At 47.7% G+C, this 14,038-nt stretch overlaps 1 protein-coding gene across 6 annotated transcripts in view; it reads left to right on the forward strand.

Annotated features, from left to right (window-relative positions):
* The first annotated feature begins 6,640 nt into the window (after nt 1-6,640).
* The window catches only part of FAM20B (FAM20B glycosaminoglycan xylosylkinase), a 42,259-nt gene continuing 34,861 nt past the window's right edge, over nt 6,641-14,038 (forward strand). For 2 of the 6 annotated variants that reach the window (XM_025877563.2, XM_025877566.2), the window contains exon 1: nt 6,641-6,786. The gene's annotated coding sequence lies outside the window, so the exon portion shown is untranslated. Of the gene's footprint in view, nt 6,787-7,035; nt 7,477-9,302; nt 9,389-13,727; nt 13,773-14,038 lie in introns of those variants that run through there. The other 4 variants (XM_025877562.2, XM_025877567.2, XM_073900070.1 and 1 more) reach the window with 3 other exon arrangements.

Here is a 14,038-nt window from a genome sequence, read left to right on the forward strand (position 1 = left end):
GCACGGACCACTCCCTAAGGAGACACGAATGCGGGCGCCTGGGTGGCTCAGTTGGTTGAGCATCCGCCTTCGGCTCGGGTCATGATCCTGGAGTCCCGGGATCGAGTCCCGCATCGGGCTACCCGCTCAGCGGGGAGTCTGCTTCTCCCTCTGGCCCTCCCCCCTCTCATGCTCTTCTCTCTCAAATAAATAAAATCTTAAAAAAGAGAGAGAGAGATACCCTAATGCTCTGCCCCGGTGGTGATGGGTGACCCACATGTCAGAAAATGGTTGGCCTTGAAAGGGAAGATGCCTTTCAGGGTAAGGCCCCTTGACTTGCCCTTGTAGAGTGCCTTAGCCAGCAAGCTCCAGGCTGCATGCAACAAACTCTGACTAGCCATTGCCTAAACACTCATGTTGGAAGTAGATCATTCCAGGTTCGGTTAATTCCGTGGCTCAGGAAGCATACAGGTGGCAAGAATGTGGGGCTACTGCCACTCGTACACTGCTAACATGGATATAAATTGGTTCCACTTTTGGAAAACTGGCACTTTCTACTAATGCTGAACGTAAGCATACCCAGTGACCTAGCCCCTCCCCTCCTAAGTAAACCCAAACATTCTCCATGGCAGAAAGAATGCTCAGGGCAACACTGTAACCGCCAAAATCTGGAAACTACCCACATCTCCATCGAGAGTAAAAATGGATAAATAAATTGTAACATAGTCTCCCGATGGAACTTTCTTCGGCAATAAGAACGAATGATCTATAACTTTAGGACGCCGATGGCAGTAGAGTGTTGACTCCTTTCTCCCTGGCCTCCAAGTCCTACTGTGTCAGATATCTAGTCCTCCCCTGGTCTGAGCCACCCGTCTGTGCCATGAACAGCCATCTTCTAGGACAGGGTCACAAGCTGCAGGCCTGAGCACCAGACTTCCTCCATCCATGTGATTCATTCGGCCTGCCCTATATTTTAGATTTATATATTCTTAAATGTAAATGCCTATGAAAGAGGGACCAGATTCTCTTTGTCATGTTCCCTCAACACCTCTGGTTGTCTCACCCTTGGTCCGCTCCTCCCACTTCCCTCCCTGCATGGCCGCCACGGGCTTCTGAATGTTTAAGCTCCACTGCAAGGAGAGATGCAGGGGGTCTGGTCCATCGAGGTGAAGCATCTTGACCACCCAGGGCATTGGCTTCCCAGTCCCATCTTTCTCTTTCTCACCCTCCTGCACTGCAGAGCAGGGTTTTGGAGAGAAATGACTGGTTTCCTATGGAATACCTTTCAAAAGACCAATCTTTCCTCCCGCTCAAAAATAAAAACCGATTGCCTGCATAGTAGATTGAATCACATGAAACTGCCAATATTCAACCAGTTTCGCCTTACAGAGGTGGCAATTTCACGGGGTTCAACATGATCTTGGCTTAGCCTCTGGTAGAACAGTGGTCCTCAGCCTGGGTTGCAAATGAGAATAAGCTGGGAGCTTTGTAAAAAAAAAATACCCTTGCCAGGCCCTCCCCCTAAGACAATTAAACTCAAATCTTTGGGGGGGGGTACAGGCATAGGGATTCAGACTGCAGCTTTTTTTTTTTTTTAAAGATTTTATTTATTTATTCATGAGAGACAGAGAGAGAGAGTGAGAAGGGCAGAGGGAGAAGCAGGCTCCCAAGGAGCAGGGAGCCCGACACGGGACTCGATCCCAGGACCCTGGGATCATGACCTGAGCCGAAGGCAGATGCTTAACCATCTGAGCCACCCAGGCGCCCTGAAGACTGCAGCTTTATCCTATCCCGGGCTCAGTCATAAGAGAGGCTCAAAGAGCCCTCTGCTTAACTCTTCGCACATCACTTGTGGGTGAGGGGAGCTGAATTTGAGGAACCCAGAACTTCCAGGTGGCTGTAATTACCTCATGCAGTCATTAATGCAATTACCTCATGCATTAAATTGGGCTAATAAAAATTAAAGAGCTTCCATCACAGCAAAAAGAAAAAAGATGTGTATTAAATACCCATGTGCATGTGGTACCCTCCTAAGCACATTACAAAATGATTGCCTTGTGGGAATTAGCAATCTGGAGTTGGCAATATTATCTCTGTCAAACCCACTGAAGAGCCTATTGGCATTAGAGGAAGGCACAACAGACTGGAAAATGTTCCAAGACGTGGCCCCCGGATGTTTACTCAGGAGCATATACCACAACAAAGTGTACATCTTGGAGTGGTTAATTAAATGACTACAGCCAGACAACGGCAGTGAAGTGAGCTTCGAGAGCTAGGATTCCTTTGCGTTCTTCATCATTCTAGGAGTTTCACTGTCCCCTTGAGGTATTTTTCTTCTTGGCTTTAATAAGCAAATTAAAAAAAAAACGCTAAATGAACAAATATATTTTCAGAGGAAAAGAAAATAGCCCAAATTACTTTTTGGGGTGATGAACATGTTCTAGACTATGGTGATAATTGCTCAACTCCGTACATATACTAAAAACCATTGGATTGTCCAATTTAAACAGGTGAATTTTATGGTATGTAAATTATATATATCTCAGTAAAGCTGCTTTAAAAAAATACTAGGATGGAAAGAAACAACTGAAGGATCTGCACCACTTTCAGATATAGGCATCCTGAACAATTCCTTGGCAGAGAGGCCGGGATGGGGTGGGGTGGGGTCTCTGGGGCTTGAGAGGCCCACTCAGATGACAGACACACTCTGTGAAGGGTTAAGTGGGCAGTCCCAGTTCTGTAAGCAAGCGGTAGACTAGGAGTAGCTTTGTAGAGCCGGTGGCAAAGGGCCACAGCTGGGAAAAAGATGCGGAAGCAGCAGTCCACAGAGAGCCCCAGGCAGAGAACAATCCTGCCCTGAGGCAGCGGACCCAGGCTCCAGTTCCCATTCCTGGCAGGGACACCTGTGCTCCTTCACTCAGTAATCCTCCCGTTTCCCTCTCCCTGGCTCCTAGCGCCGCGCACCGGGAGAGCTCGCCTCCAGCTCCTTTCCAGCTTTCTTTCTTTTTCTCTTAATTTCTTTATTTTTATTTACATATAATGTTTGTGTCAGGGGTACAGGTCTGTGATTCATCGGTCTTACACAATTCACAGCGCTCACCATAGCACATACCCTGCCCAGTGTCTATCACCCAGCGCCCCCATCCCTCCCACCCACCTCCACTCCAGCAACCCTCAGTTTGTTTCGTGAGATTAAGAGTCTCTTCCCTTCATCTTTTTTGATGTAGTATTAACTTAGTTTTAGTAGGATCCATCACGGTGGGTGTATTCTCTTAAAAGGAGTGTGTGTGTGTGTGTGTGTGTGTGTGTGTGTGTTCTATTGGTACTGGTGTATACGGGCACCCTCAGACACTACTCCCCTTATACCTTGGGATTGCTGGACTGCTATTTGAGTCCTGGGGCTTGACAAATCAGCAGGGACCTGGAAATTCTGAAACAGGATAAGGAAAACACAATGATGAAGAGGCCAAGAAAGAAACCTCTGGTGCTTCTGATTCCCCATGTCTACAGGACCTGTTTTTTTTTTTTTTTAAAGATTTTATTTATTTATTCATGAGAGACAGAGAGAGAGAGGCGCAGAGGGAGAAGCAGGCTCCCAAGGAGCAGGGAGCCCGATGCGGGACTCGATCCCAACCATCTGAGCCACCCAGGCGCCCTACAGGACCTGTTCTAAAACTTATTTTTCAAGTGTTGAATGTTCACCATGGGCCACGGACAGTGTTAGTGCTAAGGAAGATACAGATGTGAATAAAACACTGTCCTTGGCCCTGAAGGGTTTACAATCCAGGGGAAGGGATCAGAGATATCCCCAAACATAACAATACAAACCATACTGCAAAAGAGGCACAAAGGACAGTCTTAGAAGCCCAGGAGTACACGGACAGTTGCAAAGGCCAGGAAAGGCTTCATGAACAAATGGTATTTGAAAGATATATAACATTTTCACAGGAGGAGATGGGGTTGGGGTGAGGTGGGAGCCCCAGAGGAAGAATCGAGATGATTACAACCATGTGTGCAGAAAAGGGGATGTTCTCAGAGCAAGTAAGTCCTTTAGGGTGGAAGGTAAGAGATTAGCAGAACATGGGCCTGGAAAGGTGCACTGGGCCTGGAAATGCCAAGCAGAGAACTTGCTAATGAATTCTGCAGGCCGTGGACAAGCCACTGGAGGATTCTGCACTGGGCTACTAACCAAGATTCCTCTACTGAGGACAGAGCTAGAACTACATCACAAGTTCTGAAAGAAGCATCCCAGAAGCTTCTGCAAAGTCTCAGACCTTCCTAATGGGGGTTCTGCCTGACCTGTTCATTTCCCAAGACTAGGCTGTCAGCTTCTCAAGGATGAGAACCAGGCTTTCTTCAGCCTTTCCATGGGCTGAGTCCAGCTCAGTGTCTGGCACTTAGTAGACATTCACTGAAGGATGGAAGGAAGGAAGAAAATTCTCCCATTCTCTATCATTGGCTGAGATGTCTGCCTTTAAGTTCACATAGGATGACCTAACTTCGGTTCATATTTTCCCTCTCTTCTCCCACCCATATTTTGCTCACCTTAATCCTCCCTCACTGGCACTACGAGCCCACACTATATTCCTGAACCCTGCTTCTTTCAGCGATCACAGCGTCTGTGCTGCATAAGTTAAGTCCCCCGAATCCCTTGTAGCTGCTTCCTGGGGTCCAGTCATGTAAACTCTTTGAGGACAGCATCCCTTCTTAAAGGACTGCATCCCTCACAGTATCTAGAATATATTGACAGTCGATTGGTTGGGAAACAAGGTGCATTCCCGGAAGAGAGGGCAGAAAAGAACACAGTGGAGGGTCAGGACTGTGTTGGTGCTGCATACACATTCACAGAGAGCCTGGATCATGTGGCCCAGTGAAGAGAAAAGTGGGGGGCTGAAATTTTGCTGTCTGAAAGCAGGAAGGTCCTGAATCCTGGGCTCACCATCTATAAAGAGAAGAGGAGAGAGTGTCTCTCCTGCAGCCTATGGGGTGGATGGAAGGATCTGACGGATGTGAAATTAAGCCCTGGAATGGCTTGCCCAAAGAAACCATGAACCCACCTCTCTCAATGTTCTTAGTGCCAGAAGGGATCGCCAGGAAGCTGAAGCTGTAGGCTGTGCTGGCCTTCCCCTGAGCAGTGACGGTTTGACAGTCAACCCTCACTACCCTTGATAGAGTTCCAGGCAAGAAAGGAGGAGAGTCCTCCTTCAGGTAAAGGATCTTAGAGGAACTGTGGCTTTGCGCTGTCGGTTTATGATCTTCTGATGTCGTGAACAAGCTTCAGGGAGATTATATGATGGCAATCAGACCAATGTTCCTGTGCAGAGAAATTAGGTAGACTCTCAACTATCCAGCTCATTTCCTTAAGAATTATGTATGCCATGGTCAGAAAATGACCCCCAAGCCCTTTCCACTACAACCAGTAAAAAGCTGATACAGCTCCTCCTGTATTTGACAGTGGACTCCTTGCAGCGACTGTTTTCTGCAGAGGGGCAGCCTCCCTAACTAGACTGTCTGGGACTGGTGTCAAGCCCAGTTATTTCTCTAGGCTCTTCTGATGGTAAGTGCTCAGTAAATACACACATGCACAATAACTCATATATTATACAATAAGGCAAAAGTACTTTCCCCACACATTTCCTAATTTGGACCTCACAACAACCTTGTTGAAATAGGGACTATGATTAACTCCTATTTTGCAGATAAGGAAACCTATACTCTGAGCGGTTCAGTGGCACACCCAATATCACACTACCCATAAGGAGGCGTTCTACCCTCTACACCCTACTGCTTAAATGAACTACGTAGCCTGAACAAAGTGTTAGCTCGGTCTTTCCCCCCCTCACACATCTTATCCCACAAAGCAACGTGCATTATATTTCAGACATACACTAAGTCCAAGCTTAGCATATGGTGAATATTATACAGCAGATGATCTGGATGCAGTCAGTGGAAAGGAAGCAACTTAAAGGGAAGGAGAATTTTCATGCAAACCATTTACAGGGAGTCTGCTGTGTGTCGGGCATTGGAGACAGGGACACGCTGCCCTGCCCTCGTGGGGCTTACAGTCCACTGCAAGAGACAGACATTAAACAACTAAGAGTCCAGTAAACTGATCACAGTTTTGAGAAATGCTACTAACTGTAGCAGGGAGTTTGCTCTGGTCCCAAGAAAGAGCGACTTGTGCGCGCTGTAGAAAGGCTGGCCTCTTTTGGGCAAGGGGGATACACTTTGATAGGCAGAAGCATCAGTCGAGGCAAATTAAATGGGCAGAAGAAGTAGGGAAATCGCTTCTCACAAGTAGAACTGGACCTACAGGACCTCAACTCTCCAGTCCCGCTGCCTGGTCTCCTACCTGCTTCCGAAAATCAGGAAAGGAAAAGCGAAAGCAAGAGAGAAGTTCGAGGTCAGTTTCTGCAAGCGGTGCGGGCGGCAGGGAGGAGGAGGAGGAGAGACGGGAGTCGGCGCCGAGGGAGTTAAACGGGGCTGGCCCGGGACGGGAAGGGTTAAGCGGGGCCGTCCGGAGAGAGCCTGGTAGGCCCGCCCACCGGAGGGCGGGGGCGGGGCCTCGCAGAATGAGCCCTGGGATTGGTCGCAGGGAAGGCGTTACGCTAGGACGGTACCAAGAGCCGGGCGCCGCGGAGGCGGGGGGGGGGGGGGGGGGGGGGGGGCGGGCCCCCGCGGGGGGGGGGGCGGCGGGGGGCGGTGAGCGCGGCGTGGGGCTGCCCCTCCCCGGAGGTGGCGGGGGCGGCCGGGCCGCACCGCACCGCACCGCGCGGGAGGCCATGGAGCGAGCCTAGGGCCCGGCAGGTGAGCGGCGTGGGGGCGGGGAGGACGCGCGACCCCCGCCCCCAGCGCGGCGGGCGGGAAAGTGCGGGCCGGCTCGCGGGCGGGGTGCGGTGCGTGGCGCGCGCCGGGCGGGGGCCGCTTGGGGGCGGGGCGCCTCCCGAGGGGCCGGGCGCGCCGGTGCCCCGAGCGGTCCCCAAGCGACCGCGGGCGGGTCCCGGATCGGGCCCGGCTGTTGCCTCGGAGACCGGCCCGGGCCGCGCGCCCCGCCTCGCCGGCCCCCAGGCGGGCTCCTGCGGGCGGGCGCGTCTGGGCGCCTCCTCGGCCCGCCTAAGGCGCGGCCTTACCTGGGGCCGCTCGGGGTCCTTCTAGTGAGCGCCCCTCGCGCCCAGGCGCCGTCCCCGGAGGCGACCGGCCCCGGTGCCGCCCTCGCGCCCCGCCGAGCGCCGGTTGTGGCGGCCCGGGGAAGATCGCGCGCCGGCGGGCCCACCTCGTGGCCGAGAAGCGCAAGTGACCACCAGGCCCGAGGCGGGAGGCGGAGTAACTGTGCCCGAGGTCCGCGGTCTCTTGGGGTCGTGCACCCGGCACTCGCAGTCGGGCACAACTTAAGGAAATGATACGGTAGTCCAAAGTGGGTTGCGCTTGAGATTTCATTTCCGGGTGTAATGGCCCCGCGATTAAAAGCGAGCCGAAACGTTGCCATTAATGATGAATGTGAGTAGTTGTCAAGCTGCGCCCTTGATTGTGGGAATCTGATTAGAGTTTCCTTCTCATCAGGCTTCTGTTGTCCGCAGGTCTTCTGGTAGGAAGACAAGGGGTGGAAGGATGTTGGAGGGAAAGTGGAGAGAACAGGGCATGATTGGTCGTTATGGAATTTTAGTCCTTTAAATGGCTATATCATCGCTTGGATGGGTGAGGAGTTTATAATTTGGGAAAATTAGAGATGCTTGATACTGTGACTTGTGGTTAGCTAGAGCCAGGTATCAGTGTCTTCCCCACCCAGCCAGTTTCCCATCTCACCTTGAAAAGAAGGAATAGGAGTGTAGGATCTTCTACTAGCTTTTAAATTGTAGGATTTATACATTTGTATTCTGGTGATTAAGATTGATGTTTGCTAACTATTCCTGTCCTCCTGGTGTTATAAATTAATACATAAATTTCATTGGGGTTGATTTTAAAAATTGAGGTAGAGACCTCAGTTGCCTATTCCTTGAGTTTATCCAGGACCTTTGAGTAAAGCCTTAGAGCACTTCCACATGCATTACTGATCATCAAGACATGGCTTTGGGAAACTGAGGTACAGGTGTTAAAGATGCTAAATCATTCCCCTGGACTCAGAGCCAACCTCAGGTAGATTTAAAATTAACGTTCTGTGTGAAGTTAATAACTTTCCTGAAGTTTATGAAGTCGTTGGACTTTGCAGTGGAATCAGCCAACAGGAAGGGCTTCCCCATTTGAAAGTGCTTACCAAAGGTGAATAAAAAGGCACAAGCAAGTAATTGGGTTTCTCAGCCTCACTCACAAGAAAGTGAAGCAATAGGGCGCCTGGGTGGCTCAGTTGGTTAAGCGACTGCCTTCGGCTCAGGTCATGATCCTGGAGTCCTGGGATCGAGTCCTGCATCGGGCTTCCTGCTCAGCAGGGAGTCTGCTTCTCCCTCTGACCCTCTTCCCTCTCGTGCTTTCTATCTCTCATTCTCTCTGTCTCTGAAATAAATAAATAAGATCTTTAAAAAAAAAAAGTGCAGCAATAGAATGGACGTGGCAAAGATAAGCAAATCTTGGAGCTCACAGCTTCTCTTTAGTGCGGCTGGTGAAAATGTGGCATTGATTTGTTCCCCTGTTTCTCTGAAGCCAGTAGGCAACTAGCTACGATTTGGCTAAAGAGTGAAAACTTTTTTTTTAAAGCTTCTTCTTCTTTTTTTTTTTTAAGATTTTATTTATTTATTTGACACAGAGAGACATAGCGAGAGCAGGAACACAAGCAGGGGGAGTGGGAACGGGAGAAGCAGGCTTCCAGCTGAGCAGGGAGCCCGATGTGGGACTCGATCCCAGGACCCTGGGATCACGACCTGAGCCAAAGGCAGACGCTTAACGACTGAGCCACCCAGGCGCCCTAAAGAGTGAAAACTTGAAAACACATGCCCTGCTCTTCTTTCTGGGTACTTTGAATCAGGGAACAAACGAACAAATCATTTACATCCTAGAATTATTTTATGTTGAGTTGAAACTCTTTGACTTTCAGTTGGTTCTCTTCATTTCCATTTGTAGACTCCAGCTCTCTCACGTAGCCTGAAAGCTTCTGCTTTCTGTCTTTGAACTGTGAATTTCTAAATGAAATTTATTTGTTTGTTTGTTTACTTGCAGGGCAGACTTCAGCTTCCTACACTTTGTGTGACCATCATTTCTGTGGTGTGAGCCCTGAAGCCAGATACTTCAGGTCTTGAATTGATAACTTTTTAAAATAGCAACCACAGTGGTTGTGTTGTTTGGTGCAGTCTCATCATAGAGGCAGAGGCTGCTCCCTCTGTCCTGTGGCCACAGTTGCAAACAATAAAAAGGAGACAGTCTTCTGAAGTTGATGTCAGGTCACCCTGGGACCAAGTGCCATGTGGTTTTGTAGATTGGGGTAGGAAGTGGCCTTAACAACAAGGCACTACAGTATATTGTAACAGTGATGATAATTGGCATACTTTTTTCTCTGCACCTATAGTGCAGAGTGCACAGTAGGTGTGCAGGAAGTGTTTGGTGGTTGAACGAGTGAATGGAATACAGTATGAAGGAGGGGGAGATACTCTAGTACATAAATTGGTTAGTTCCTCTTTTCATTAAGAAGAAAAAGGACAAGAAAACGTGTTGCAGATTACTGTTGAAAGTTGCTGGTGAGCTGGGTATCTGTATATTGCTTAAATGGTAGAGTTGAAGGCTTACCAATATTAATAATCTGATTAAATTTCATACAAAGGCAGATATGATCCAGAGCTTTCCATTTACTATAACATCTTTAAGAGTTAAAACTATGTGCTGTTGTAACTGAGCCTCGATTGAACTGAAAACAATCTTTTTTTTTTTTTAAGATTTTATTTATTTATTTATTTGACAGAGAGAGACAGCGGGAGCAGGAACACAAGCAGGGGGAGTGGGAGAGGGAGAATCAGGCCTCCCGCTGAGCAGGGAGCCCAATGTGGGGCTCAATCCCAGGACCCTGGGATCATGACCTGAGCCGAAGGCAGACGCTTAACGACTGAGCCACCCAGGCGCCCCGAACTGAGAACAATCTTGAAAATAGAAACATTTAATAAAATGTATTATATAATAGAATAAAATTGCTAAATATTCCTTTAAAAAAAGAAAGATGGGTACCTGTAAAGGGTATACCATACTGGACCAGCCTTGCGATTTGACTCTGTGACTGTATGGTATTCTAGCAGTCTGGGGGCAGCCCATGGTGCCCTGGTCAGGCTCAGCTTCACAGACTTGGCTCCTGGAGCCTTTCTGGCTAGACTAATTGAGCAGTTGGATTGGTAGTCAATATTTTTGCCTTAAGAAAAGAACTGGAGGGCACCTGGGTGGCTCGGTTGGTTGGGCGACTGCCTTCGGCTCAGGTCATGATCCTGGAGTCCCGGGATCGAGTCCTGCATCCGGCTCCCTGCTCAGCAGGGGGGTCTGCTTCTCCCTCTGACCCTCTTCCCTCTCATGCTCTCTGTCTCTCATTCTCTCTCTCTCAAATAAATAAATAAAATCTTAAAAAAAAAAAAACTGGAGCTCTTGGTAATGGCCACGCCATTATCATTGACCCTGATTGTCTGTCTTCTCATCCCTTACATGGTGGGATGGGAAAGGAGAGCTGTCCCTCCCCGAAGTGCTTCTCCAGCAGCTCCTTATTCCAGACCTGTATATCTCTCCCTCTTTTCCGTACTTGCACTGCCTCTGTGACCCCCAAGGACTAATGAATTCACTAACACAGATCTAGTGTCCAGGAGACCTTACTTTGCAACTGAAACCAGCTTCTGACCAACTTAAAATGTCACCACGACTGCTAGAGCCATCCCGGAGAGAATATAATGCAGAGATCTCACTTGTGATTTTGTCTTGCCTATTCAAAAGCAAAAGAGGAAAGAAAGGCCTAGCTCCAGGCTTGATGAGTCTTGGGGGTGCATCTGTCATCCCAGGAGGAGATAAGAAATGGAGCCTGATGCAGAAAAGAGCTTTGGTGTGTGTTTGGAGGTTTGTACTTTCTGACACGGTAACAGCCCTACAGAAGGGAGGGTGTTACTTTGGGGACATGATAAAAGAAGGTCAAGGAATCCGGAATTATGCGTGTATAACAGACCTTATACAGAGCCAGCCCATCATACCATGCTCTCAAATGCTTCCCACCCTATGTATATGGCAGCGCTTCATCTGTCTTCTGTTTTTAGGGAATTAGGTGTTAGGTGTGCAAATTCTTGTTTTGGCTAGACTTATGGAAAAAAAGTTCACAATATATTATGTGCTTTGTTTGCTTTTTAAACAGTATGGTTTCACCTTTCTTTAGTGACTTGAGGTGGTGCTACTAGTATCCATTACTGACCGTAATCGAGCAAGGCTTTGAAGCCCCTGAGACATGCAGGTTGTGTGCCCCCTCTGCATTTTGAATTCTTGAGTCCACTTTTAATAGTCAGTCTCTGCTTTCAGAGGTGGGAAAGCTGGGCTTTTGCTTTTGTTAGTGTCCCCGCTGCCCTCTTTTAAATGGGCAGCTTCTGATCTTTGGTGGAGTAGCCACCCGGCTCACTGTGCTTCCTGCTTAACTGTGAGACAGCTAAGCGGGCTTCTCGAGGGTCTGCAGCTCTTCCCCAGCGGGGATGAGCTTTGTGACCACGGCTTTGGCTAGCCCAAGACCTTTTCTTCGTTGATTCCTCGTTTCTTATTCTTGGTTCAGATAGCGACCTTGCACACTGTCTGGGTACGTTGATGTTCCTGTGGGTCTCTTGTAGAAAAGAGAAAACGATACGGAAGTACTGTCAGTTCTCATTTCAGAAAGCGTGGCCAGGAACACTTGAAGATCTGGTTCCAGCCCCGTCTCATGTCATTCTTGGGCAATGTCTTGGACCATCTCCAGTCTTCTTAGTATTTGCAGATTGTCTTTACTCCCAGTCCCAACCAACGGCAGGAACAAGGTTGGCAGTAGTTGTTGCCTTGAAGGGTGGAAGCAGGGTATACAGAGGCGGCGATTTAAAGTTGGTGTTTATGTCTGATATTTCTGCATTTTTATACTGTACTGTATATCTGAATTCATTACAGGACTTAGTTTCTCTTTGTCTGTAAAAGAAGCCATCTTTAGACCGAGGAGCTGAAGAAATTTTTCTAACCTTAAAGCTTTCTCTTCCTTGCTCTTCACTCCTTTTATTCGGTATTCATTTATTGAGTACCTCTCCTGCACCCTGCACTCTGCCACCTTCTGTGGAGGCACAAAGAGAGTAAAATATATCCCCTGTCCCCGAGGAACTCAGAATAGTAGAGGAGACAGGCATGCCCAAAAATGTATGTGTGTATGTGTTTATATTCATATTTTAACAAAGGGATCATGCCTGGAGCCACTCAGCCCCAATTCAGCCCGGACCTGCATAGGGGTTCTGCTGTTGCCGTTTCTAGAGTGATCTGTGGCCCGTCAGCTTGACACACCTGGAACGTAAGGTTAATAATGTGAGGTGTTATTGTTGCATAAAGCTAATACACCTTTCTGTAAACTGTGGTGAACTGAAAGGTAAAGACGGAAAATAGGAAAATCTGGAGGAAAATGTTATATTCTTTGAAATTCCATATTTCTGCACTCTGAGAATTATTTTCTATGCTATAGTCTTCAATGGTGGTTATATAGTGACAACTGAGCAGTGAAATACCTAGAACGTGGGAAGGTTCATTGTACCTGGCCCATTTGAAACAGAATGCAAATTCTTGGGCATTTCCACAGAGTTTCTAGATCAGTAAACACAGCCTATGTTGGTTTTTTAGAACAGACCTCACTAGTAGTATGAGCTAAAGATTTTTTCTTTTCATTTTTCAAGGAATAGGGTTAGAGAGTTGCCCTAAATCAGGGTTTAAATGGGACAGGTTACAGGAATTGAATTTTTTCAGAGGAAGCAAACTCTTTATTGCCTGTTTTGTTTTTGCTCTCACATCCAGGAAGAAAGGCTACCTTAATGCCTCGTTAATGCCTACTGATCATTTTAGTTGCCTTCCTTCATGAAGAACTGTTAGAGGATTTCATGTAGGGCATTGCGAGTTTACAGATATGAATAAATGTTTAAGTGGAAGTGAAAACGGTGAGGAAAATGTAACACTCAGTAATTTGGACTATGTGGGAGTTCAGTTTTCTATACCTGTAGCTTTAAGTTATTCCTAAGGCTTTACCTTAACTTTAGGACAGGGGCGCCTGGGGGGCTCAGTCAGTTAAGCATCCGACTCTTGGTTTCAGCTCAGGTCACGATCTCAGGGTCATGGGCTCTTGGTTTCTGCTCAGGTCATGATTTCACTGTCCTGGGAGCAAGCCCTGTGGAGGCTCTATGACCAGCAGGGAGTCAGCTTGAAGATTCTCCCTCTGCCCCTCCCCCACTCTGTCGTGCACATGCTCTCTCTTTAAATAAATAAATCTTTAAAAAAGAGCTTTAGGACATGCAAAGCTGTCATCTTTAAAACAGAGAGCTTATTTTCCAAACTGAAGAAGATTGTGAAACCATTTTATTTCAGCCTTTTTCATGGAATAGAATAGAAGAATCCTAATGCTTTTATTAATCATTGACTGTGGTAGAATTGAACTTTGTAGAGAAGAGAAATAGGTTGGTCCCATTAGTGACATAGCCTCCCAGTGTTCTACTTCGGCCCCTCACTCTGCACCCTAGAAGACAACATGACTAGGGAGGGTTATTTTCTTTGTCATTCTTTCTCCTTTCAGGTCGTCCTCTTTGGGTTTTTGATCTGGTGGTAATGACGAACAAGTGATCACTACGGGTTGTCCAGGCACAGTATATGTGGTAATGTCGTCATTCATGTTTAGCAACTCTGTGAGTTAGGTAGTAGTGTTTTTTTTTTTTAATTTAATTTTATTATGTTAGTGGTAATAGTCTTATTTTACTTTTCATATGAAAGAACTGAGGTCCAGAGAGGTTCGGCATTAAATTACTTTCCCAAGTCCCATAGTGGGTGGTAAAGCAGACATTCTGAATCCAGAGCACCCCCCTCTTAACCCTTCTGCCTCGGAAGAGTTTATATTTAGAATAAGGTGAGTTAAGAACCTCTT

Source organism: Callorhinus ursinus, unplaced genomic scaffold, assembly GCF_003265705.2.
Source record: "Callorhinus ursinus isolate GAN/ISIS: 27379988/994484 unplaced genomic scaffold, GSC_fseal_2.0 scaffold13, whole genome shotgun sequence".
NCBI classification, from domain to species: Eukaryota; Metazoa; Chordata; class Mammalia; order Carnivora; family Otariidae; genus Callorhinus; species Callorhinus ursinus.